Below are 25,822 nucleotides of genomic sequence, written 5' to 3' on the forward strand. Positions count from 1 at the left end.
AATATACCAGAAAAGTTTATCTAGGATAAAGTTATGGTTCATATTTTTTTTTCAGATTGAAACTGAAAGTAAGCCATGAGTCTTCAGAGCATTCCAATGGTGGATGAATCATTCTGCCTGCCCATGTTCTCAGAGTTTATATCTATTATCTGTCTGGATACACCAGGTTAAAGTCACCATGGTTTGTGGCTCCTGAAGGCATTAAATCAGAAGGCATGGGTCATTTTTCAAATGAATTTGATCCAAAGCAATGTGAAACATACAGACAAAAGGAAAGAGAGAGGGTTTCACCAACTCACTCCCCCAGTGCCCATGACATTCAGGACCAGACCAGGCCAAAAATGGATGACAGCAGCTCAATCCAGACCTTGCCTGGGAGAGTCAGGAACCCAACTCCCTGAGCCTTCGCAGCATCTACATTAGCAGGATGTTGGAACTGTGAGCAGAGGTGGGACTCAAACCTGGGCATGTTAACGTGGGGCTTAAGACTATCCCAACTATTGTAAGCAAAACAGGTAAACCCATGAAACTTGTGATAGGATCAAGAAATAAGACATTCGGAGCGCCCTAAAAGACTCTGGCTTCTGCCACCAGTGAGTCCAAATGCCAGATACAGCCACCACCCACTTCTGAATGTGCCTTATGTAGACTTGTACAATCTGTGTCAGTTTGTGTGAGACTTGTTTTGCTCACTATTCTGCTTGCTAGATCTTCCCATGTCATTACGTTTGTTTGTTCTCATTGCTTTCCAGGATTCCACTGCACAGTTATACTTTTCATGCATTTTTACTGTAGAAAGATGTCTGGATTGAATCCAATTTGAGGTTATTATAATTAGCGGTGTTCTGAATACCCCAGCATAAGGTTTCTGAGGCACAAATTTGGGAATTTATATTGCCTGCTCACCTAGGAGTGATATCATGAGGTTACAGGGTAAGCATAAAGTGGTCACAATTTGTACTCTCAGCAAGAGTATATAAAACTTCCATTTATTCTATAGCCTTACCAACACTTGATATTATCTATGTTCTCATGCTAGCCTTTCTGGAGATATGAAATGATATATCATTGATGTTCATTTTCATTTCTTTGATGATTTTTAGAAGTCAAAAAAATCTGAGCCCAGCGTGGTAGTCTAGTGGCTAAAGTACTTACCTTGCATGCCCTGGGATCCTATATGGGCACCGGTTCATGTCCCAGATATCCACCTTCCCATCCAGCCTGCTGCTTGTGGCCTGGGAAAACAGTCAGGGACAGCCCAAAGCCTTGGGATCCTGCACCTGTGTGGGAGACCTGGAAGAGGCTCTGGCCTCCTGACTTTGGATCGGCACAGCTCCATGGCGGCCGCTTGGGGAGTGAATCAATGGACAGAAGATCTTCCTCTCTGTCTCTCCTCCTCTCTGTTTATCTGGCTCTCCAATAAAAAAATAAATCTTTTTAAAAAACTCAAAAAAATCTTTGCTTACTCACAATTAATGACCTATTCTTAATTATTTGTATAGCATTTTTTTTGTCCATGGCTTGTTCATACCCTTTGCCTGGTGGGCAACCTGCATCTTCCTCTTTACCAATTTATGAGGATTTGTATATTTAGATTCCTAGGCCCTGCTCTCGTTGATGGTCTACAGAGGTCTTGACTTTGTCATCCTTTCAATGACGTATGTGTCATCCACCCAGAATAGCCATGAGTGTTCTCCATTTGCATTCCAAGTCAAGAAAGAAACAGCAAGTGCAAAGGGAAATAATAGCTATTGGAGTTGGGGATGTAACTTAGCACAAAGAATCAGAAAGTTGTTAGAACTTTAAAAATGCTCTTTATCATTTTTTAGAATTCAAGTGATCTAAACTTGATTTAAAATGAAAGTGAAGGTCAAGTGCCCATACCGTCTGCTGATGGTGCAGCTTTGTATCTGTACCCATAAATTTTTACTTCCCAGGCAGAAAGGAAAAAAAAGCAGCATCTCCAGTCTGTTTTGGCTGTGGGAAGACAAATACAGCAAAATCTGATCTGGTCTCCCTGTTGGAATCATGGAAGTCTCTTATTGAATCTCAGTCACTGAATTATCACAAATGGCTGGGGCTTCCCCCTGCCACAGCAAGTCCTTTAGCTGTTCTTCCTAAAAAACATAGAGTCGCAAAAATTTACATTTTGGAAGCCTTATTGATCAAAAGGGTATTGCAAACATTACTAGCAGGAACATTCGTTCAGAAGCCGCTTGCTTTCTAAACTCTTTGGACTCTTGTGTGACCCTCACGTGTCCAGCTTTGGTTTTGCAGTTGGCGACCTCCTCTGCTTTTTGGTGACCTTTCTTCTTTGATGAGTGTGCCGCCCTGTAACATCACAGTTTGCTGGCCATTTGTGCAAGCCGTAAAGACGCTTTCACGGATACGAGTTATTCGTTTTCTGAAGCAGGTTTTGGCTGTGCCGGCGGCTTCAGGGAATCCTCACGACCTGCGAGTGTGAAGGGGCGCCGTCATCAGACAGAGCAGTGTAAGCTCACCTCCTCTAGATGGGGGTTCAAGGCACCCCAGCAGCGGCAGCCTGCTTTCCCTGTAGTATCCCCAGCGGCTGAGTCAGCAGAGCAGCAGCTGCTTAGCGTAGCACAACTGTCACCCGGGGCATTAGGAAAAGCGATTTCCTTTCAGAACAAAGACCTGAAGAACAAAGCAACTCTGAGCTAGCAAGTCCGAGGTATCCAGGGGGTCCCTTTCGCATCGATTTCCCTGCCCCTTCCCCACTGTGCTGGCTGCTTTCACACCTTGTGCCGATCCTCAGGGCCTAGTGTGAACAGAAATACTATTTTTCACTTTTGCAACCAAATTCACCCATGGGTGGGGAACCTCTAGCCTGTGGGCCACGCAGGCCTGTGACGTTTTTTGACCTATCCCTGTTAGACTCAGGCTACAGGACGTTAATTTCTAAGTTGATCATTTTGTATGACCTACTAATAATATTATAAGCACCCAGAACAACCCTTCCCCAAACCTGAACAGGGACATTTCTGGCCTTGAGATGGCACTGAAATCTCTGGAATTGCCTTGCTCACAGCCCTGCTTTCCAAATGAAAGCAAAATTTCCTGAAAACGTGGCGTATTTGGTTTCTACTGGGTCCTAGGGGGCTTGATTCCCTCTAAATGATGTTGTTGTGAGATATTCCCAACACACAGGCTAAAGTAAACACACATCTACCAGGCAACAGCATCAAGTTCTTTCATTTCCTCATGAAGGAATTATGGGAAACCTGACTGAATCCCTTCTGAGATCCATGTATGACTTTACAATGTTACTGAATATTTTATATCCACACTATGCTATTCCAGTATGTTAAACCCTTTTGTTTTCTATTTAAGCAAATTGTTCAGTCATACAATTGCTGCTGGAGGATTATGCTAATCCACAACCCATAACACACAGATGTCCAATTATTTGTTCTCATAGGAGTGAAAGAGAAAAGATGAGATTGCTCTGTGGCTGTGTATGGATACTTTTGACTTGAGAAACAATGCCAAATTAGAGACACTGCTGACCAATGGGATTGCATCAATTTCTTCTTTTTGGGGTGTCACTAATTTTAATGCTACAGAAAAATAAAATTTACACCCTTGAATTTTTTTTAATATTTCCTTAAAAAATTTTTTTTCATGATATAGTTCCTTAAACTGAGGGACTTCCCCCTTCCACCCTCTCCATATCCCCTCCCTCCATTGTTTTCCTGCATATTATTACAATAGTATAGTCCTTCAACAACAGACACAAGTCCACCATTCTTTCATTTAAGTGTATCATGACATTGTACATATTGACAATGGTAGAGAGTGTACCATTCTGTTGTCAAGATATATTTAACAATTTCACTGGGACTCCATCTTTCATTCAGAAGCAGAGAGGTGAAAGAATCAAAAGGGAAGAATAGCGTGAGGACACATTTAACCAGACAATCATTAGCCAGGATGAAGCAGAGAGAACACATTCCAGGAAATACAAGAGGACAGGCAGAGATCAGAGGGGCACCCAGAAACTGACAGACATGGGAAAGCAGTGGAGACAATGGTGTGCTGTTGCAGTGACCAGATACCCCAGTGGCAATCAGCAAGTGATCTTGGCTCCACTGATAGACGCAGCTCCATCAGCAGCTAGGTGGGAAGGAAAGTTCACTGTGAGCTCAGCAGGTGAACCCAGGCAAAGAACTACCCATCCTGCTGGCTTATTTGATTTGACCAAACAGGTGATGCAGGAACAGGGTGTATTTCTAGGGAGCCTGAGCATTTTTCCATATGTTTATTAGCCATTTGCATTTATTCTTTTGAAAAATGCCTGTTCATTTCCTTCGCCCATTTCTTCACAGGGTTGTTTTGTTTGCTGTCATTGAGTTTCTGGAGCTCTTTGTAAATCTGGAATATCAGTTGTGTGGTGTACAATGATTTTCTCCCATTGTGTTGGTTGCTCTTCACTTTGTGGATCATTTTCTTTGCTTCTTAGTTTGGTGTAATCTCATTTGCTTATTTTTGGTTTTGACTTATTTCTTAAAGATTCCTTGGCTTCTGTAGAAAAGCTCTCTAGTTGTTTTTTCTACTGAAAGAATCCTCTTTTCTTTTTTCTGGGTGCTTTTAGTTTTCCCTTTTCCTCTGAGTTTCCATAATTTGGAAATAGTAAGGTCCCAGTGGGGTTATCTACACAAGGACTTCTTTAGAAGTCCTTGGCAATGTGTGGGTCTTGTTTTGTAGCACAGAATGGTAAGACCCTACCTGCACTGCTGGCATCCTATGTAGGCACCAGGGGTGCCCCCACTACTCCACTTCCTATCCAGATCCCTGCTAACGTGTCAGGGAAGGCAACAAAAGATGGCTCAAATATACAGATCCCTGCTACCCACTTAGAAGACCCTAATGAAGTTCCAGGCTCTTGGATTCAGTCTGGCACAGCCAGCCAGGCTTGGCAGTTGGAACCATCTTAGGAATAAGCCAGGTCTCTCTCTCTTTCTCTCTGTCTTACCTTCTTTCATTCTCCCTCTTCTCTTCCTCTTTCTCTTGCCCAGTTTGTAACTTGCCTTTCAAATAAATAAATAAATAAATAAATAAATAAATAAATCTGCCTTTACATTTCTTTGACCTGGGGATCTGATGAGTTGAGGTCTTTGGCCAATCTTGAACAGTACCGTCATTATCTCTTCTGCTTTTGTTTTGGACCCAATTTCTCATTTCCCACTAACATTTTGAATAGATACTCACTTGGTCTATTGATTGTGTCCCTCATATCACTTATATTCTTTGCCTTCAAATTCTCTTCTATGTGCTTCAGTTTGCCTAATATCTAGTGACCTATTTTAAATGAATCGTTCTGATCGCTTAGAAGTCTCTATACTTCCCTTAAATCTATGCAACATATGCATAATTTGGGGCCTTTTCTTTGTAGGATACTGCATGATTTTTGTCAACGCACATTTTCCCTGCCTGAAGGCTTCCCTTTCTTCCTATTAGGACACGTTCCTCTGCCTCCCTTTGATTTTCTGCCAAAGGCCATGGTGGTGGCTGACCACCCCACTCTAGTAGATTGGAAAGAATTGTTTCCTTGTTCCAATTCAGTCAGCCTTTGCTCATTTCCAAAACATTTAAACGCAAAATCTTGTTTTGATTTTATCTTAATGGGATTTGCCCATGTATTAAATGTGGGTTTTGTGGTGTCATGCGCCATGGCTTGTCTCATGCAGGGTACCACACAGGCTCCTACCTTTAGCAACACCAAAGCATTCCAAAGTAAAACTCAGCTCAGTGAGCAACAAGCCTGGAGGGAATTAAATGTTCAAAAATCTCTAAAAGTGAAGGAGGACTCACTCCACCCTACCAATCCTGACCAACTCGAAGAAGACAACTAATCTGTAATATAAGGAAGCTGTCTTATTTGAAATGTTTCTCCAGTTCAACACATTTTTAAAGATCTATTAGGATACAGAACACAGGTTTCAATGATCTCATTGATACAATTCTAAGCTAACCACACTTCCTGTTCTCTGTCCCTCAAGCTTTCCTCCTGCCTTCTTTTCAGCTTTTGCTTAAGTTTTTGAAATAGTATCACTTCAGTTTATCTTATGATCACAGGGTTAGTGCACCACTCGCCATGATGTTCAACAAACAAAAGGTAGGAAAACCACTGTTTCAAGGGAATGTGGACATGGCCACAAACACATGACAAGATGTCAGTTTCTTGCAACATTTTCTTTATTTTATATTAGCCATGATACGTCAGAGAAATCATTTGGGGATAAGTCATACACTCTAGCCAACCACTGGCCCCCTGACATCACCACAGCTAACCCACTTTCTGTATCTTCTTACTACTCAGAAACCCCAAACGTCAGAAATTGCCAAAGCCACCATACCAATTTATATGAGCTATTTTTCTCTAATTCACAAATAATGTGATCATTCAAAAATAATGTAAGGATATGCCAAACTATTCTTTAATAATGGATTACTTTAGCCTACTAATGAATCTCAACTCTTCCTTTTGCTTAGATAATTACTTCCGTTTCTTTACGCTAAAGCTAAGAGCTCTTTGAGAGGGTTATCTGGTATAGGGGGATGGGCACATGGGCCACCAACCATACCAGGAAGCTTGGAGGAGAATTGCTCTTTTACTTGCTTTTTTTTTTTTAAGTGCATTCTGACAACAACAGCCCCAGGCTACAGAACTAAATTGCTTTGTTCATTTATGAGCATCTGTGTCTCTTGGTATCCTTAACTCCCACAGGGAAACAATGAAGCCAGAAATAGCAATCACCTAATTAATCTGGAGAACCTTGTCATTGTGTGGAGTGAGACACTGGCTTCATACACTAGGATAGTTTATATCTGTATGGAAAAAGAGAGCAAGAGAGCAAGATCTAATTTTGTGCCATCTGCAACCTCGTGTGCCCACCACAGGACTGCAGCAACCTGAGGTGCCAGCTGACAGCACCTTCCCTACTTTCTTCATTTCTAAGCATGAGCCCCCAGGAGGTCACTCTGCTTCCTCCCACCCAAAATCTCCCATTTCCTTTGTTCTCTGATCTTGTGGTAGCATCAGCCTCTTTCTTCTGTAGCATTTCAGTTTGGTCTTTCCTGATATAATTGTCTCTTCAACATGTGTTTCCTTGTCAGGACTGTGTTTCATCGTGGACAAGAACCAACACAATTTTTTTTCTCGTTTTTCTATAGTGCTAGGTTCTTATAAGGAATGAGCATATTCCTTGAGTGGGTATTTTTTATATTAATGACATAACTGGGAATGTGAGACAAAGAGGGCTAAAATCTTCCACTCTAAAAAAGCAACAATCGGAGTGGATGCAGGCAGAAAACAAGGGGACTCGGTACACGCGCAATGAACCGAAGTGATGGATGTGTCACTGGCCACTGACGTGGAGACGCACCTGGAGGTATGGTGGGAGTTGAAGCCCCTGATGTGACAGAAGAAGTGAAGGTTTAATTTTCAGACTTTTTGTTAACTGTGGGTGGGAGACGGCCCCCTTTTGTACACACTTGAGTCACATATACCCAATGGGAATGAAAAACACACAGTCCCACCAGAGTTAACGATCAAACTTACCAACAAACCTGAGAGGAATATTTTTTCCACTCTCTTGAAGCAAGGCATCCAGGGTTTATGCTAAACCAGGAAGCACACGATAGATGATACAAGATACACCATTTGTTGAAGTGTAGAAACACTTGGCGGCATTCAGAGAGGCTATGTCACCGGCCCCTTTCTCAGGAAGTCTTGGGGTGGTTGGATCCTTCCCTGTTGTTGCTGTCACAAGATAACGTGGGTACAATAGGAGGCCTCCAGGCAAGCTGTCCCATTCTCTCTGATCAGACTCCAAGCCGTACTTGGCTGTTACATAACCTGGATGGTTGCCTTCAGGAGGCACTCACAGAGGGGAAGAGAAAGCTGGTGATTTAGATTTTACGCCAAGTGTAAACCTCAGCCCTTCAACAACAAAATGCCCGCAAGGTTTTGCAGGATATCTGCACAGTTTGCCTCATTCCCTTTCTAGAAACATCATCATAGTGCACCCGGGTGAGAAGGCACAAACCATGCTCACACCCGCGGTAGAAGGGAGCGTGTTTCTGCTCATACTTAGCACAATAGTCACCATGAAACTGAATGTGAATATTCACAACAGCCTGATTCACAAAAGGTCTGAAGCTAGAACTGGTCCAAACACTCATCTATAAGGGCATGCATGAGATAGGTGATCTTCGAAAGTACCTGCCAGATGTTTAAAGTGTGTCTTGGTGACTCATCACATACATCCTTGAGTGTTTGAGGTTTACACCTGGTGCGAACATTAGGTACAGCAGTGAAGACATTTCTTGGGATGCTCTTGTGTTTCAAGGTGTCTTGGATTGAGTCTGGCTCCACTTCTAACTCAAGCTTCCTGCTCATGCACACGCTGGGAGACAGCAGGTGAGGTGGGGGCTTCAAACATTTGAGGCCCTACCATGTAAGTGAAAGATCTGGATCAAGTTCTTGGGTTCCTGGCCTTGCACAGCCTCAGCAGTTGTGGATATCAGGGAAGTGACCAGAAGATGGAAGCTCCCTCTCTCTATCTCTGCTTCTCTCTCTACCTGTTAAGTAAAAAAAAAAAAAAAAAAAAAAACTAAAGAAATAAGACCTGTGTTTTTAAAAGGGCATGTCTGTAAGAGATTTCTAAAACCTTTTCCAAACTGACAGTATCACTCATACTCCTATTATATAGAGAGACATATATATGAGGGTTCTAACAACTCAGTATCATTGGTAACATTTAGTGATGCTAGACTTTAATTTTTACCATTTTGTTGGGTGTGAGGTAAAGCCTCCCTGTGGTTTTAATTTTCACTTTTCATAACTAAAAAATGAGAGTGAAACTTACTCATGAGTCTGTCGATTATTTATGTATCTGTTGCTTCTTTTCCTCATTTCTGCAGGTTGGATTACCTTTATCATTGAGTTACAGCATTTTATGCATTTATGCATTCTGAGTATAAACCTTTTGCTGGGTATTACATTGGTAATACTGTGTTCTCCTAGGACTTCACTTTTCACTTTACTGAAGCACAACTTATCTCTTTTTTTTTTTATTATTCGACAGTTGTCAACATTGGAGATTGACTGACTGTTGCTGCACCTGTTGCCCTCAGAGACTGTTGTAAAATACTGACCCTAATTTCATTCTAAAAACATCAGCTCACAAGTCCCATAAGTCAGTTTCTATTGCTTTAATGAAAATACCCAGGAGAAGTTTCTTGGAAAGGGAAAGGTTTATTTCAGCTTGCCACTGTGAAGCTTCACAACGCAAGAAAAGTGAGGCGCTCAGGCTGGTGTCTGGTGGAGGCTGGCAGTGGAGGGGTGGGTGGCTATAAATGGTCATAAGGGGAACCAGGAAACTGGGAGAGAGGCTAGGCTGAACTTGCATCGAAGTGATCACCTCCCGAGGCTGCTCCCAGTGACCCAAAGACCCATCAAAACCAGTTCTCAGCACAGTCAGACCAAGCCAGGCTTCACCCAGCAATGCTCATCATTAAGACAGCAGAGTTTATCATCTGCCTGAGTCTGGGAAGTCAATTCCTCGACAGTCCACAGCACTTGGTGATTTTCATGCCGAACAAAGAAAACCACAGTGGGACAAACTACTGCCAAACAGTTGAAAAGCGAAAGAAAAAAAGGACACCTCAAAGCCTTTCAGAGAAAAAAGATTCAGTTCTCAAAGGAGGAACAGGAAATCTAATAGCTGAATCTTAAACAGAAACGAGGGAGTCACGAAGGAAAAGGGATAGCATCTTTAGCAAGTTGAAGAGGAAAAAAAATGAATTCAGAGTTTCATATTAAAAAAAAAAACCCTCTACTCTTTTTATGTTATTATCAAGCCAAGACATTTGAGGACTGGTAACAGCTCTAGGAATTCATCTCCTGCAGACTTCCACTCCAAAAAAATTAGAAGGGAAGTTCTTTGTCTGAGGGGTGTCATTCCAGAGAAGTGCAAAGAGAATGGGAAGATGAGACGCCTACAGAGAGCGGGTGGAGGGAGGGAGAGAGCCAGTGAGTGGGGCAACCACCGAGGATTAGCCTTTACAACGTCAATGCTCGGAGCACCTTGAGTAACTCATAAGGTGTGTTGATGTGAACTACACTGCTCCCACAACACAGAACGAAGCTATGTGGATTCAAACTCTGGAATCCTTTGTTTCGTTTGGGAGGTGTTGAGTAGGCAAGAATCTGCAAAATACTCTGCTGTGGCTCAGTGGGTGAAGCCACCAGCACACTGAAATCCCAAATCAGATCGCAAGTTCGAGTTCCAACTGTCCCACTTCTGATCCAGCTCTCTGCTCATGGCCAGGGAAAGGTAGCAGAGGTTGGTCCAAGGCCTTGGGAACCTGTGCCTACGTGGGAGATCCGAAGAGGTTCCTGGTTCCCAGCTTCAGATCAGCTTAGCACTGGATATTGTCATCATTTAGGTGAGTGACCTGTGAGTGGAAGATCTTATCTCTCCTCTCTTTGTACAATTTACCTTTCCATTAAATTAATAAAATAAAACTTTTTTAAAAGTACTTCAATATACCAAAATTTTTTTTAAAAAAAATGGAAGCTAACCATACAGAGCATATTCAAGTGAATATAGTCTTATTCCTTTCTCCCAAAGAACATAGTCACAATCCCTAATTCAACATTCATTCAATGGGCTGCATTCACTCCCTGCTAGTAGACCTGTGTTTCTAGTGTGGACACAGGGAAGAGGCCTCCTCTTGGTCAGCCACTCCACCTTGTGCTATATACTAAGAGGGCATTAAGACTAGTGTAAGCTCTTGAACAAAATTTCCTCCCAGCACTCATTTGTTAAGTGTTGGCTGCAGATAGAATAATCACACACCATTCATGAGTATGTTATCATTACGAATATGCCATGACTTAGTGGTAGAGAGAAACAGACTCACATCTCATTCAGGTGACCCGGCAGTGGCAGTCAGCATCCGTTTTTTCTTTGCCTTGTTGTGGTCATTTGTGATCCTCTCTGAAGCAAGAGCTGGTGTCTGTCAGTCCTCTGGTAGTCTCCAAAGTAAAATAGCTCACTACTCCTCAACTGCCATTAGTCAAGGAGTGTCCCATGGCCAAAGCCGATACCCACAATGTCGTAAGTAGAATTGTCCCGAGGGCTAGACCACAGCAGGTGAAAAGCAATGGGAGTACAAAAACAGAACAGTAACCTTTCTGAACAAATACCATGTTTCACTACCTACATTGGTTTTCCATTTTTAACCACTTTCACCTTGTTACACCATCTTCCAACCACCCTTTATAAATTGGTTTATCTTCGCTCATACAGCATTATCAGCTGAAATTGCTTTGTCTCCGAGATTGAGGCCAACTTGACACTGTTTCCTGGGTGTTTGTTAATTTATTTGTTTTTGGTTCTTTTGGAGTGCAATCTGGTTTTATCTACTGTGTCACATTTTCCTAATCCTTATAAGTTCTATTTTGTAGAAACATCTAGAATTTTTTTTAAAAAATAGGAATATGCCTCATGCTGGGTATGCATTTTCCCCTAAGAGACATTGTTCAGCAAACATGTTGATCAGTCCACATTACTTTAAAAACAAGATACACCCATCTTATTCAGCAGTTCTATATCTTGTACACAGAGCAGATGTATTTTCCTATTTATACAAAAGCTAGTGTTTCTTTATTGTGATGTATCACAGTTGGTGAGAGCAGAGTTCTCACCTGAAGTCTCATGTTTTATTTTCCACATAGTCGATGGATAAATGAGGTAGATTCAAAACATAGACTGTATCATAAAGAAACATGTTCACAAGCCAGCCTTTACTGAAAGAGTTGCAGACATATGTTTCTCCTACAGTAATCTACAGTCACGAGTACAAAGAAGGTGTTCTAGAATCACGATATCAAACACCACTGCAGTTCTCTGCTATTTGCTACATATTGGCTGCTCACGGCATCTTAAGCAAAGAGGGTAAGATGAGGGAGAGGCAAGTACATGTCAATAACAATAACAGTACTTACGTCTGTACATTGCTTGGCAGTATACAGTATAGCTTCCTATCTGGTACCTTACTTCAACCTGCATACCAGTTTGTTCTAGGATACACTGGTGTGATTATCCTTAGTTTATGTAAGAGGGAAACAAAAATCGGAAATATTAGGTGATCGTTCCAAGGTCCCACAATTATTCAGACACTGTGATATTGCCGTGCAATAACACACCACATGGTATTGTCTAGAGCTGGGTCTTCATATTCCTTTGGGAAAACAGCTGGTAAGATTGGAGCCCTAGCCTTAACAGGGTTACCATTTACCCATGGACATGACTTCTGTACCTCCTCTTATCTATCAACTCACAATATAGAAAGCTATTTGGGCTCATTTTTTGGTCTTCATTTTCTTTGCATTTCATTTTTTCAATATGGCTTTGCACATTGCCTTGGAAGCCTGCATTTTTTGAGCAGACTAGCACTTCAAAAAGTTCAAGGAAATTCACATTGTGAAAAAGTTCATGGGTTTCAAAGATTTTAGCATGAAGATAAATTTATATTATTAATTTTATTCCCCACACATTTTTTTGAAGCACCCTCATATGCGTCTAAGCTTGTGAAGGCAAGAATTACATTTTAGAAAGACTTAAAAAATACTTCAGGCAGACCCTTATCAAAGGACAGCCTCTTGTGAACAATGACCTGGTAGGGCGTTCACAAACAGAGCAAGGAGCTTTCATGTCGCCATGAATTTAATACCGTCTCCTGTGTTTTCCTTTGATTGGATTATGTTCAAGGATACACGGGCCTCTTGTCATTTGAGTCATTTAAGAGTTCATTTGCCAGCTTTGACATTCAGCTCAGGAATTTCAACAGCAATTAATCAGAACTACCCCTATCGGAAATGTCGTTAATCTTTACCAGACAGAAGCAGTTACGTTTGCAACTCAACTTCAATGGACTCTTTGGAGGTAGGATTTACCATTTTGCAAATATTTTGAAAGGGAAGACGTAGCTTTGAAGAAAGGCAGGAAAATCCGTTTGAAAGATGTAGAACAAAATCAGAGAGTCGTTCAACCTGGCCCCACAGGAAACATTTGTCTCTCCCGCAGATGATAACAGTGGCTTCAAGGCTGAGCAACCCCTCAAGCACACATTAGGGCACATGGCTATCCATCTTCCAAGCCCGGCTTCAGCCATCTCTGCCTGCTCCCCCTGGGTGAGTTCATTCCTTCCTGACTCCAATGATCACTCCTGTGCCTCAGTATGGATGAGTCATGGAGTCATTCAGTTACCAGCAGATATTGAATTTCCTCTACAATAACAGCCTCTCTGCCTTCCATTGGCTGAGTTTCCACGACTATGGGTTTCCACTGCTATGTTGACCACCACGCTTGCATAGAGAGAGCATAGAGTGTGAGAGCTGAGATGATGCATGGTCCGAAGATCAGCTTGCTTGAGTTCTAATAGAGACCCTCTCATTTGCAAGGTTTTTAATCTGTGGCGAGTTATTCAATTTTCTGTAACTCAGCTACGCACCCCCCAACTCACCCTAAATGGAAATGGAAAGAATACCTTTTGTTTGTCTTGTTTGTTTTTAGAAAATGTTTAACATTTCACCTTACTTGCAGCAAACGTTCATTCAGCATTGGTTGTAATGATTGCTTGTTGTTCATTATTATTGTTATTTTTTAATAATGAAATCATAGTCCAGGGATGTGGTTACCTTCTTGTCTGCTTTACAACATGCCTGTGTTCATAATAAAGGCCTCTCTGAATCATACCCCATGAGAATAATGCATTGTTAGAACAGATACGGGTCCTTGATTTCAAGTTGCAAGATTGCACAAATAAGAATGGGATAACCATGGTAACACTGAAAAGTGCTGTGAGTTCCCTGCTAATGCACCTGTGAGGTCACCAGAATAGGCTGAGTAATTGGGTCCCTGCCACTCACTTGGGAGACTCAGATGCTTCAGCCACACCACTGAGGCCATTTCAGCAAGGTGGAAGATCTCTTTTCTAGCTCTCCTCTATCTGCCACTCTGACTCTCGAATCAATAAATCCTCAGGAACAAAAAAGTGATACTGGTGCTCCACTTACAGCCTTAGTCACATCAGCTGCCCAAAGTCACAAAATGTCAAAGTCAAAACACAGTAAGTACGAAATCATAGAACTGTGGTCACCATTTAAAAAAAAAATCTTCATTTACACACAGGATAGTCGCTCCAGAGGAGTCAAGGTGTATGATGGCAGTCCTGCAGCTTAGGACCACAGACAAAGATGCAGATTCGTGGAACACCCGTGAATGGTGAGTTCCAGGTTCAACCGCCACAGTTATCTGTCACTTCAAAATGTGACGTACCATTCAGCATGTTCATTTCCTATGTGCCACTATTTTTAAAAGCTACTATTTGGAATATTCCATTTCACACAGCCTCCTCTTTCTCCTACACTTCATGTTGAAATTCATCAAAACAGTCCACAGTGGCACTTTCATTGCCATTAAATGGACAGAGCAGGTGCATGCCCACTCAGCTTCAGTGGGATTTGCCATCTTGCAAGTGTTTTAAAAGGAAAGTGATTCTTTGCTGAAGTGCTCATCTACCACCTAGCACCCACAGTTCTTGAACACTCTTTCTGGAAGCAGCCCTTTGTTGCTGCTGCAAGATGTGTCAATCTCATTGTTCTCTCTCTGGTCCATCGGGAGATCCTGCTGGTTTGTAGCATATCCAGAATGCCAGCATTTCTGCCACTCTATTCTAAACCCTGACTGTGTCTCCATTAGTGCACTCTAAGTGCCTCCTGCCTCAAGTGCTTGGTCTTCACTACCCTGCAGGTCTTACACACACACACACACACACACCCAACTCTGCAAAGTGAAGATGTTAGAGCAGAAGTCAGAGGCCAGCACTTCTGCCTGCAGTGCCTACAGGCCGTAGGGGCGCAGGTTCAAGTCTCAGCTGCTCCACTTCTGATCCTTCTCCCTGCTTATGGTCTGAGAAAGTGGCAGACAATCACTCAAGTCCTTGGGCTTCTGCACCCATGTGAGAAAGCTGGATCCTGGCTTCAGATCTGCTTAGCTCTTTTGCTGTCGTTTGGGGGAGTGAACCAATACATGGATGATTTTTCTCTTTCAGTAAATCTACCTTTTGAATAGAAATAAATCTTCAATTTTTAAAAAAAGGAAGTCAAATATACCCCCCCAGAAGGGCTCACCACCACACCGACTCCCCCTTGGACTCACGGGAAAACAATCTTTCCAATGGCCCACAGCCCTGTGCTCTCTGTCACCCTGCTCTGTTCTTCCTCTCCCAGCTCCAACTGCTTCTGCTTAGCTGACTGCACCCCTTGAATTCCTTGGAACCTGAGGCCTTGGACCTGATGGATTTTCTGTCTGGAACAATCCTCATTGAGCTACTCGGCTTGGGGCAGGAGGATCTTTAGCTTTTTGCAGACCTTGCTCGGATGCTGCCTTCTCATTAAGCCTCACTTGAATTAGCATGTCAGGTATCAATGAGCCTTTAAACGTGCGTATATGTGCACATAGGTCCATTACTGATAGCCTTTAGTTACGTTCCCTTTAACGATGGTTATCAATTTATGTGGCGTCTGAACCCAACCAGACCATGTTTAAGAGTCAAAGGAGACATTGTGAATAATTCTGAGACAACAGGCGTAAACTCAGCCTCAGCCTGTTTGGGGCAAACTGGGACATACACTCACCCACACCTAAACCCTCCTGAGCTTTCTTTCTGTTTAGACACAGTGTAGAATTTACATTTTTATTATGTGCATTGGTTTTTCTCTATATCTGCGTCCTAGAACGGAAGCACCAGGAGGGCAAAGCTATCATTCTCTCTGTACACGCCTTCTAAGTGCCTAAAACAGTGCCTGGAAGCCTGGCACACAGTAGATTCTCCATAAAAATTTCATTGAGCTGAATGAACAAATGAGATGGAAAAGTCAAGGATGATCTCAAATGTTATTTTATACATTAAGCGGGAGATGAAATTTCAGTTCAGTTCTAGCAAAAACCGGGAAAAACTTAATGAGATGTGCATGCAACATAAAATTTGAATTGGAGCCATAAAATTCAGGATTTTTGGTTCTGGATCTGGAAGACATCCAATGGATGCTCTAATTTTGTCTTCCTGCTTTCAAAAAGGTACGTGTTTAAATTAATGCTCCCAAGTTATCTTCCCAGCCTCCATCTTTGAATGAGTCTGACTCACTCGTCTTCTTTCAAAAGCTCAACTGGAAATTGCTCTCTCAAAGCCTTTATTTTCTACACACCATGCAGCCCAAGAAAAGGTCACTCACACAAACGAATGTGGCTTATTTCCTCATCTGTTACTTCTGTACTTTGTACTTGTTTTGGAAATGTGTCTGTCTCACAGCACATATTCTGTCATGACACTTTCAGGCTAACTATTTTGGATTTATGCCTGTCAGTGGACTTTAGGTGTTTTAGAGACAGAAGTCCGGCTATGCATCCTTGCTTTCACAGAAATTAGCATTGTATGTAATACATGGTAGGTACCACATGTATATCGAATAATCTAGAATAAATCGGATTTGAATTAGTGGTAACTGTGTCTTTTATTTCATAAGCCTGTCCGTCTACCAACACAGGTTATGTGATGATCAACTTGCAGTTTATTGTGTTATAAAAGGTCTCTTTCACAATGACATTTTCATTGACTAACCTGCAAGTTCTATATCCATGGGCTCAACCAACTGCCAATAGAAATCATCTCTACAGAGAACATGTGCAGACTTCTTCCCTGCTTTTGTTTCCTAGACAACGCAAATATCTGAATAGAATATACATGGCTTTTGCTAAGTATGTACTGTGAAGATGACTTAAAAAAGTATACCAGGGTGTGTATAGGCTATTTATAAGCAACATGCCCTTTTACGTGAGAGACTGAGCAGATTTTGTTATTTTGGGGGCTCTGGAACCATTCTTCCTTGCATAATGAGGTACGAGTTTACCATCTTAGGCTTAAACTGACCATAACCGATATTTAAACGCAAGTTATCATGTTAAAGAGGCAATTCTTTCTCCTACAATCCTCAACATAGCCACCTAGACTGGGTCCTTTTACTTACTGGTGAAAGTAAGAATCTTTTACATGAACTTGAATCTTAATTGTATATGAAATCTTTGGTGGCTGTATTAGTGGTGTAGCCACACAGACAATAAATTCACATGCCTGTCATTCTTTAAAACTGCAAGGACAGAAAGTACTGAAAATCACCTCTTAATTCTTTTAGATTCTACTCTTTTGATGATTGTTAGTCAAGTCCTCGTTGAATATATCACTGAACTACTTGTTCCTGGCTGTTCAGATTCTCAGAATCGGAACTGTTTGCCACATTCCATCCTGAAATGCTCTTATCATTTGCTTGGTTGTACTCATCTATGAACAATACTCCACTGTATACTTAGCCTGACAGTCTTCTTTTCATTCTCCAAGCCTACCTTGCAGTTAAACCTTCTAACAACAATAGAAACAAAAGTACCTGAAATACAATATACCATTTAAGCAAAACCATCCAGAATCTTGTATTTGTGTCCTCTGTAGATCCATGCAAAGAGCCTTCTGCTCTGAAAGCATTCCATTTGAGTCAGTAGTAACTCCCAACATTTCAAAAGCAACCCCCGTAGTGTCTTCATCGTAGAATGTCACACATAGCAACTTCTCCCACTGTGTTTTTTTCCCCACAATCAATCTTAGCCAAAATGGCGAGAAGCAATTCTTTCTTTTAAAAAGATTCATTTATTTTTTTATCGGAAAGGAAGAGTTACAGAGGAGAGAGAGAAAGATCTTCCATCCACTGGTTCACTCCCCAAGTGGTTGCAATGGCTGAAGCTAAGCCAATCAGAAGTCAGAGACTTATTCCGGGTCTTCCACGCAGGTGCAGGGTCCCAAGGCTTTGGACAACATTTATCTGCTTCCCAGGCCACAAGTAGGGATGGAAAGTGGAGCAGCCAAGATACAAACGGGCGCCCATATGGAATCCTGGAGCATTCAAGGCGAGGACTTTAACCACTGAACCATCCCACTAGGCCACTCAGCATGTTTCTTTAGCTCAGACTAGAATCAAGTGATTCATTTGGCAGGTGCATCCGATTTGCAGCATGCTAATTCCCCTCCCCACCTTTTTCTCCCCAAAAGTCACTACAGCAATGAGAAGTGAGAGGTAGACACACGTGACAGACAATCTCCACAGCAAGCTCCTCCCCAAGTTTTAGACCTCATGAGATGATCTCCATAAGGTCCCAAAGTCACCAAGGGTCCTTTGGGAATAGTTGCAAAGGTCAAACCCATCCAAAGGCCAGAAATGCAAGTTGCCGTGTGTGTATGTGTGTGTGTGTGTGTGTGTGTGTGTGTGTGTAAGACGGGAAATGCACTGGCTCTCCAGATCACCTCCACACATCCTGTTCACTCTTCACTCAGAGGATATCTGAATCTCAACAAATGTCAGCAAGTCCACGCACTTTGGCAGAACAGATGTTATTTTTCCTTTCATAACTGTTCTAGGAGGAATTGTGCAACCCTTATAGATTATCGTGTGGAGCCCTGCCTGGCACGAGGCCAGGGTAGATGACTCTTCGAAGGAGGCAAATTGTGAATTAGCTGCTACCCTGCCAGCAAATTGCTTCTTGTGTTCAGTTTAATTTCGTTCTCCCGATTTTTCCTGAGGGTTCATCCGGCCTTGCTCAACTAACTGAGTTTAAGTTCAGAAAGCCTCAAACTTTCCAAGATTTCAGTACATCTCATTTCTTCAGTTCCTGCTTAGGTCAAGCAAAAGCAACAAATGCTTTTCAGGTATGTGATTTTCCGGTACACACATGGGTTCGAAAAGAAAAAAAACTTACCAACACACTATGGCAGGCACAATTTTACTCAAACTTGAAGCAGAAATAAGGGGGAGGGGAAGGAGGGAGCAGGTTCTTATTTACAGTGAAAGTGACATTCTCTGAACACTGACTTTCTTAAAAATACGTTGGAGTATATTGTCCAGTCTGTTCATAGCATCAGAGAAAACTTAAGCTATATGTGGAAAACCACACCAGGATCCAGGACTCAAAACATCCAGGAACTCAATATCTGCTCACGCTGACCCACTGCAACAGTCATCTGTGATTAAACACAGGATACAAGTATGGCTCCACTAATGGAACATCATTAGAAAATTGTGCTTTATGGGCCCGGCAGCGTGGCCTAGCGGCTAAAGTCCTCACCTTGAACGCCCCGGGATCCCATATGGGTACCGGTTGTAATCCCGGCACCTCCATTTCCCATCCAGCTCCCTGCTTGTGGCCTGGGAAAGCAGTCAAGGATGGCCCAAAGCCTTGGGACCCTGCACCCACATGGGAGACCCCAAAGAGTTTCCAGGTTCCCAGCTTCGGTTCAGCGCAGCACCGGCCGTTGTGCTCACTTGGGCAATGAATCATCGGACGGAAGATCTTCCTCTCTGTCTCTCCTCTCTGTATATCTGACTTTGTAATAAAAATAAATAAAAAATCTTTTAAAAAAAAGAAAATTGTGGTTTACAGATTAGTAATGAATTTGAGGAATATGTTGGTAACAACTGAGTTCAGTTACATAACATGCATGCATGCGCGCACACACATAGGCACAAAATAGAAATAAAGAAGCTAAAACGAGGCAGAAATTTATATCTTCTATTTAAGGTTTATTTATTTGAAAAGCAAGTTATGGACAGAGAAGTCAAAAAAAGAGAGATTTTCTGTCTGTTGCTTCACTCCCCCAAATGGCTGCAAAGGCCAGGACTGTGCCAGACTGAAGCCCGGAATCAGGAGCTCAGCAGGGTCTCCCATGCGCAGGACTGTAATCACGTGGGTCATATTCTGCTGCTTTCTCAGGTACATAAACAGGAAGCTGGGTCAGAAGTGGAGCAGCCAGGACTCAAGCCAGTGTTCTCAGGGATGCCAGCTAAGATGATGGCTTAACCCACTATTCCAAAATGTCGGCCCTATCTTTCTTACATAGAAGAAGTATGGAGATAGACAATCCATTATTCAATAGATAATTCCCTGCTCCCCAGAACGCCAGGTCCTTTGTCCGTTACTCTACTAACATGCAGCTCTCTGAATGTCAAGGCTTGCCATTCCAAACTGGCCCTGAGCGCTCTGGCCTCCGTGACTGCTTTCTCGAGCGCACCTTGGTTCAATGAGCTCTGTGTGAAGCATCTTCCCAGAATAAACACTACTAGTTAAGGCTGACAGCAAGCGACTCTGGCATACAGCATGGAGGCTTGGAGGTGTGGTCTTTTATCTGGATTTTTGACCCAAAACACTAATTGAATTTTCCGGACTAGCACAGAAAATGTTGACTCGGTCTTTAAAAATTACAACGAGTGTGGGTATTGATTGAGCAGCATCAGTCTCTTCACGGATTGAGAAATGTTTCTTTGAAACTGGATAGCAGGCACGATACAACCTGTTGGTCCCCTTTAGCCGTTATCTAACATCTTCTGTAAACATTTCATGAACGAGCTTCTTAATGCAAACATTTATTTGGTTCTTTTTTTCTTTTATGACAAGACCATCCCACCATGAGATGATGTCATGCCAGATGATGGATTGCTGACTTCTTACAAAATGGCTGGGTTCCTTCCGACACAGGGAGTAAGAAGTGAGAGGATGCTGAGATGCCTTATTGACTCAGATCCCCCGTAGTGCATCAGCTGTGCTGTCCATCAGAAAGGCTGCTCCTTCAGCATCAGGATAAGATGAGTAAAAAAAAAATCCTGCTGAAAATGAGTGTGTGTCACTTGGCAGGAGTAACCCTTGTACCGTTCAATTTCCATTCAACCATTTCTCTGTATTCGTCATGGAAAGTAGACCACAAAACTTTGAGAAAGTGGAAGCAGGATAGGAATGTTTTAAAAAGGTAGTTGTGGAAAAGTCAGCATTTATTTATTCCTTTAATTGAAAAGTAGAGTTGTGGAAAGTAAGGAAGAGACAGAGAGAGATCTCCCATCCATTGCTTCCTTCCCCAGGTGCACACCATGGGAGGGCTGAGCCAGATAGAAGACAGGTACCTAGAATTCCAGCCAGGTCTCCTACATGAGTGGGTCACATTACACTGCTTTCCTAGGCGCATTAGCAAGGAGCTCTACCCAAAGTGGAGCGACTAGCACTCAGATCAGTGCTTCTGGGGAAATGCCAGCACCAAAGACAGCGACTAAACCTGTTGTCGCATGACACCAGCATGAAAGTCTTTATTATCAAGAGACAGTGTGAGGATACTGGTTAATGTGGGTTAAAAAAAAAAAGTGACTTTGAATGTCTGTGTGTCTAGGAAAACAGAGTATGCAATGCATGCTCCATAGCCGTCTTTAAAGGAATCACAGTGAATGAGCTAGAATATGTGAGTATCAGCTATATGACTGACTGGCTGATAAGTGCACACTGAACGAGTTTCACGGGTGAAGATTCCTTTGGGTCTTCACACCACAGCTCTTACTGTAGGTTCTTACAGTTACCACATTCAGTCTATAAATGAAGATACATGTGTGCTGCAGCAGAGCTGGGCAGCAGTGACTGCGACAAATATTACAGGTCCTGGTTTCACTGGTGAGCTGTGGTTCTGAATGGTTTTTCATATTCATGATGCCAAAGTGTTTGAAACCCCTGAATAGGAAGGGTTTGCGAAACCTTCATAGAAAATGTGTAATCTGAAAACTTACCCAATTTCAAAACATTCTTTGCACCAAAAGAACCTTATTCTTGAATTCCATGTTTCAGGTCTTCCAAGAAACCGTGTTTGTGTGTTGTGTGAAGACACCAAAATAGAAAAAGAGAAAGAGAGAGAGATAAGAAGGAGTTGAGGGCAGAAAAGATACAGGGTGGGAGGAGGATTTAAGGAATTAACTCAAGCGATCATGGGAACCAGCAATTCCTAGGTCTGCAGCACAAATTAGACAGCTGAAAGATCACTGAAGAGCCGGGTTATGTGGCAGCCTTGAGTGTGAAGGCTGGAAACAGGCAGCGTGTTAAGACAGAATTGCTGCTTTCTTGGGAAACCTCCATCCTTGCTCTTATGGGCTTCAGTGACTTCTACGGAGCCTACCCACGTTACGGAGATGAATCTGTTTTCTTAAAATCATCTGGATTTAAATAATAATTGCATTGCAAAACACAACATATGCATTGGTATTTGATGAGCAGATGTGTTATTCATATAAAGATTCAATCTCCATCTGGATTCATTACAAAGAGATCAGTCGAGAGTCGGCAAGTTGCAAAAGCCACCTGTAATCCGGATGGTGGGCAAAGGTTAAGATGGAAGATGTGGTTTGCACTTGCAAGTAAGCGCATTCAGTGCTCTCAGGCATATTCATTCTCACATCTCTGCCAGGTAGGTAAGCGCAACCTGAAAAAGGAGTGTCGCAAGGTAAGACTTCCAGGGCACAGGAGCTGGAGAGAGCTTGCATTTCTGCTGACAGGTTCACACTTGAAAGATCATAAGAAGAAAAAACAATATATTCTGCAGAAGTTTTCCAACTAGATAAGTAGCCTCCCCATCTCTAGGGCAGAGACACATGGGGGCAGAGCAGTCAACGGGGTTTCTGGACATCTTCTGTGCTGGACAGGAAAGTAGGATTATAGGATCCAGGGACAATCATTGCCCCAACATTCTCTCTCCATTTGTGTCACAGAATGAACAGGAATGTGGATCCTTCAGATCTGGGTTCTCAAAGATTCAGACCCACAAACAGTAATGTGGCACAAGTGGTCAAGCCACCATCTGCAATACTCACATACCATATCTGAACCTGGGTTCCAGTCCCAGCTGCTCTGCTTCAGATTCAGCCCCCTGCTGCTCTAGAAAAGTACCTTGGAATACGGCAAAAGATGGACTGAGTACTTGGGCCCTGGCCACCCTTGTGAGAGACCCAAATGGAGTTCTAGCCTCATGGCTTTGAACCAGCCCAGCTCCAACCACTGCAGCCTTTGAGGAGTGAACCTGCAGATAGATGATCTCTCTCTCTCTCTCTCTCTCTTCCTCTCTCTCTCTCTCTCTCTCTCTTCCTCTCTCTCTCTCTTCCTCTCTCTCTCTCTTCCTCTCTCTCTCTCTTCCTCTCTCTCTCTCTCTCTCTCTCTCTCTCTCTTCCTGCCCTTCCTCTGCAAATGTGTGCTATCACTTTACCTTTGATAAGAAATCAAAAAGTCCTTTATAAAAATGAATACACTGACATTGACATTGAAGGTCTGATAGGTTCTGAGGTTCCCAAATACATAAGGTGAACCCCCATGATACTTCCATGGCCACTTGTCCTCCTCCATCCTACTGCTGGCATATTTCTTCTAGACTGGAGCCACCTCATTCTAGCCTTCACCCCCCCAAAAAATGGTTCCTCTGAGAACTTTAATGCACCAGTCCTGATTTGACTCTCAGCATTTTCAAGAACGAATTCCTCATTGGCATAGGAAACTGTTCTGTGTTTCCAAAAATGCCCTTGGAACTTGTGCTGAGTGTGAAAGGGCTTAGACCCAGCGTGAGGAGGGGAGACTGGGGGCACCTATGAGGCTGCCTTAACAATGATGTTCTGTTTTAAAGATTCATTTATCTTACTTGGAAATTCAGTTACACAGAGAAAAGGGGACAAATAGAGAGAGCTCTTCAATGTTCTGGTTCACTCCCCAGATGGCCACAATGGCTAGAGATGGGCAGTCTGAAGCTAGGATCCAGGACCTTATTCCAGATCTCCTACATGGGTACAAGGGCTCAAGGACTTGGGAAATCCTCCACTACGTTCCCAGGTCATAAGCAAGGAGCTAGATCAGAATAGTAAAGCAGCCAGGACATAAACCAGTGTCCATGGGGAATGTCAATGCCAGTAGGCAGAGGACTAGCCTGTTATGCCACTAAACCAGCTCCAAAAAAGAGTCTACTACTCAGACCAGCACAGTGGCATGGCAGATACAAACACTATCTAGGACATCAGCTTCTCATATGGGCGCCAGTTCGTATCGAGGATGCTCCGCCTCCTAACCAGTGCCATGCTAATGCATGTGGGAAAAGCAAAGGATGGCCCAAGTGCTTGGGACCAAGTACCCACATAGGAGATCCAGAAGCAGCCCCTGGCACTTAGCTTCAGCGTGGCCCAATGCTGGCTACTGTGGTCATTTGCAGAGTGAACCAACAAGTAGAAGAGCTTTCTGCCTCTCTAGCTCTGACTTTCAAAACAAATAAATGTTTTATAAAGGGCCCACTTTCCCTCCACTGCAATGAAGTGCTGCCCTCACATCCATCTCCCTGGCCCAGCCCCCAGTGCTGTTCATCTACTGTTCACTTGCAGCAGCCTGCCTGGGCATGACTGGAGTCACCCTTGTTCCAGTTAGAGCAGGGGAAAGCTGCCTGTAAAAAGCAATGAAACTGGACCCTGCACAGTAGCCTAGTGGCGAAAGTCCTCACCTTGCACCCACTGGGATGTCAAATGGGTGTCAGTTCATGTTCCAGCGGCTCCGTTGGCTCCTGGCTTCAGCTCTGACTGTTGGCGGCCACTTGAGGAATGAATCAATGGATGAAAGTTCTTGTTTTCTGTCTCTTCCTCTTTGTATATCTCACTTTCCAATAAAAAAAAAATAGATAAATCTTTTAAAAAGAAAAAAAGCAGATGAAACTTCCAGGTGACCTTTAGCCATAAAGTTCTTCAAAAATGCTTGTCTACTTGCATGAGGAGGGGAGGGTCCCCCAGCGAGGGATCATCATGCAAGGCCCACCCCAGTCCCTCCCCAGCAGACACTGGCCAAGTGGGACATTCGTTGTTCCTTCCAAAGTGAGTTTGGGAGGTTCCTGAAGGAGTCCCCTGAATTCTTGCTGATTGGCTAAGCCTGGAGAAGTCCCAGGAGCCCAGCTTTGGACACTGCTTTGCCTGTGGAATGAGTCTGCAAACATGACCCTGGGAGCAGCAGCTCTTTGCTGTCTCATGGGAATATGCTAGCCATTCAGACACAGGTGGAAGGATCCTAAAGCTACCAAGTAGCAGGGAACTTCACCCTGGCAGAAGAAACTGTATGGTATGATAGGAAGAACTGAACAGGTGTAACATGAATTTGAGATCCACCATGTGACTGCTATGTAACTTTGGATGATTGCTAAACCACTCTGGGCTTCTTTTTCGCCATCTATAAAATGAGAACAACTCAAACTAGGACACAGAATAATGTCAAGATAGCTACATAAAATAGAAAATCAGAATCCTACTGGTTTTTCAAAAGCTATGCTTTCCTGTTCTTGGAGGAGGAGAGTCAGACAGAAAGATCTTTTGTCCGCTGCTTCACTCCCCAAGTGACTGCAAAGACTGGAGCTGAACCAAGCTGAAGCCAGGAGCCCAGAGTTTCTTCTGGGTCTAACCTGTGGATGCAGGATCCCAAGGCTTTGGGCCATCCTCTACTGCTTTTGCAGGCTACAAGCAGGGAGCTGGAAGGGAAGCAGAGCTGCCCGGACACAACCCGGCACCCACATGGGATCCTGGCACGTGCAAGGAGAGAACTTTAGCCATTAGGCTACTGCACCGGGCCCTGTGGGTTGATTTCTTAGGGGAGGATTTAAAGAGAAAAAGACTGGCTTCAGCAGCCGTCAATGTGACCAGTACTGGCTGGGACTCCCTGGACAGCATTGCACATTTCTCATGGTTACCACAAATGGGTCAGAAAGGCTGTGAGATTCTCAGGATGAAGTTCACCTTCATTGGAAAATGCTTAGGAAACAAGGAACCAGAAAGGTCATAAAGCCAGTCCATTTTACGCAAAAAGCAAATCCAGTG

The sequence above is a fragment of the Ochotona princeps genome, chromosome 21 (genome assembly GCF_030435755.1).
Source record: "Ochotona princeps isolate mOchPri1 chromosome 21, mOchPri1.hap1, whole genome shotgun sequence".
In the NCBI taxonomy this organism is placed as follows: Eukaryota; Metazoa; Chordata; class Mammalia; order Lagomorpha; family Ochotonidae; genus Ochotona; species Ochotona princeps.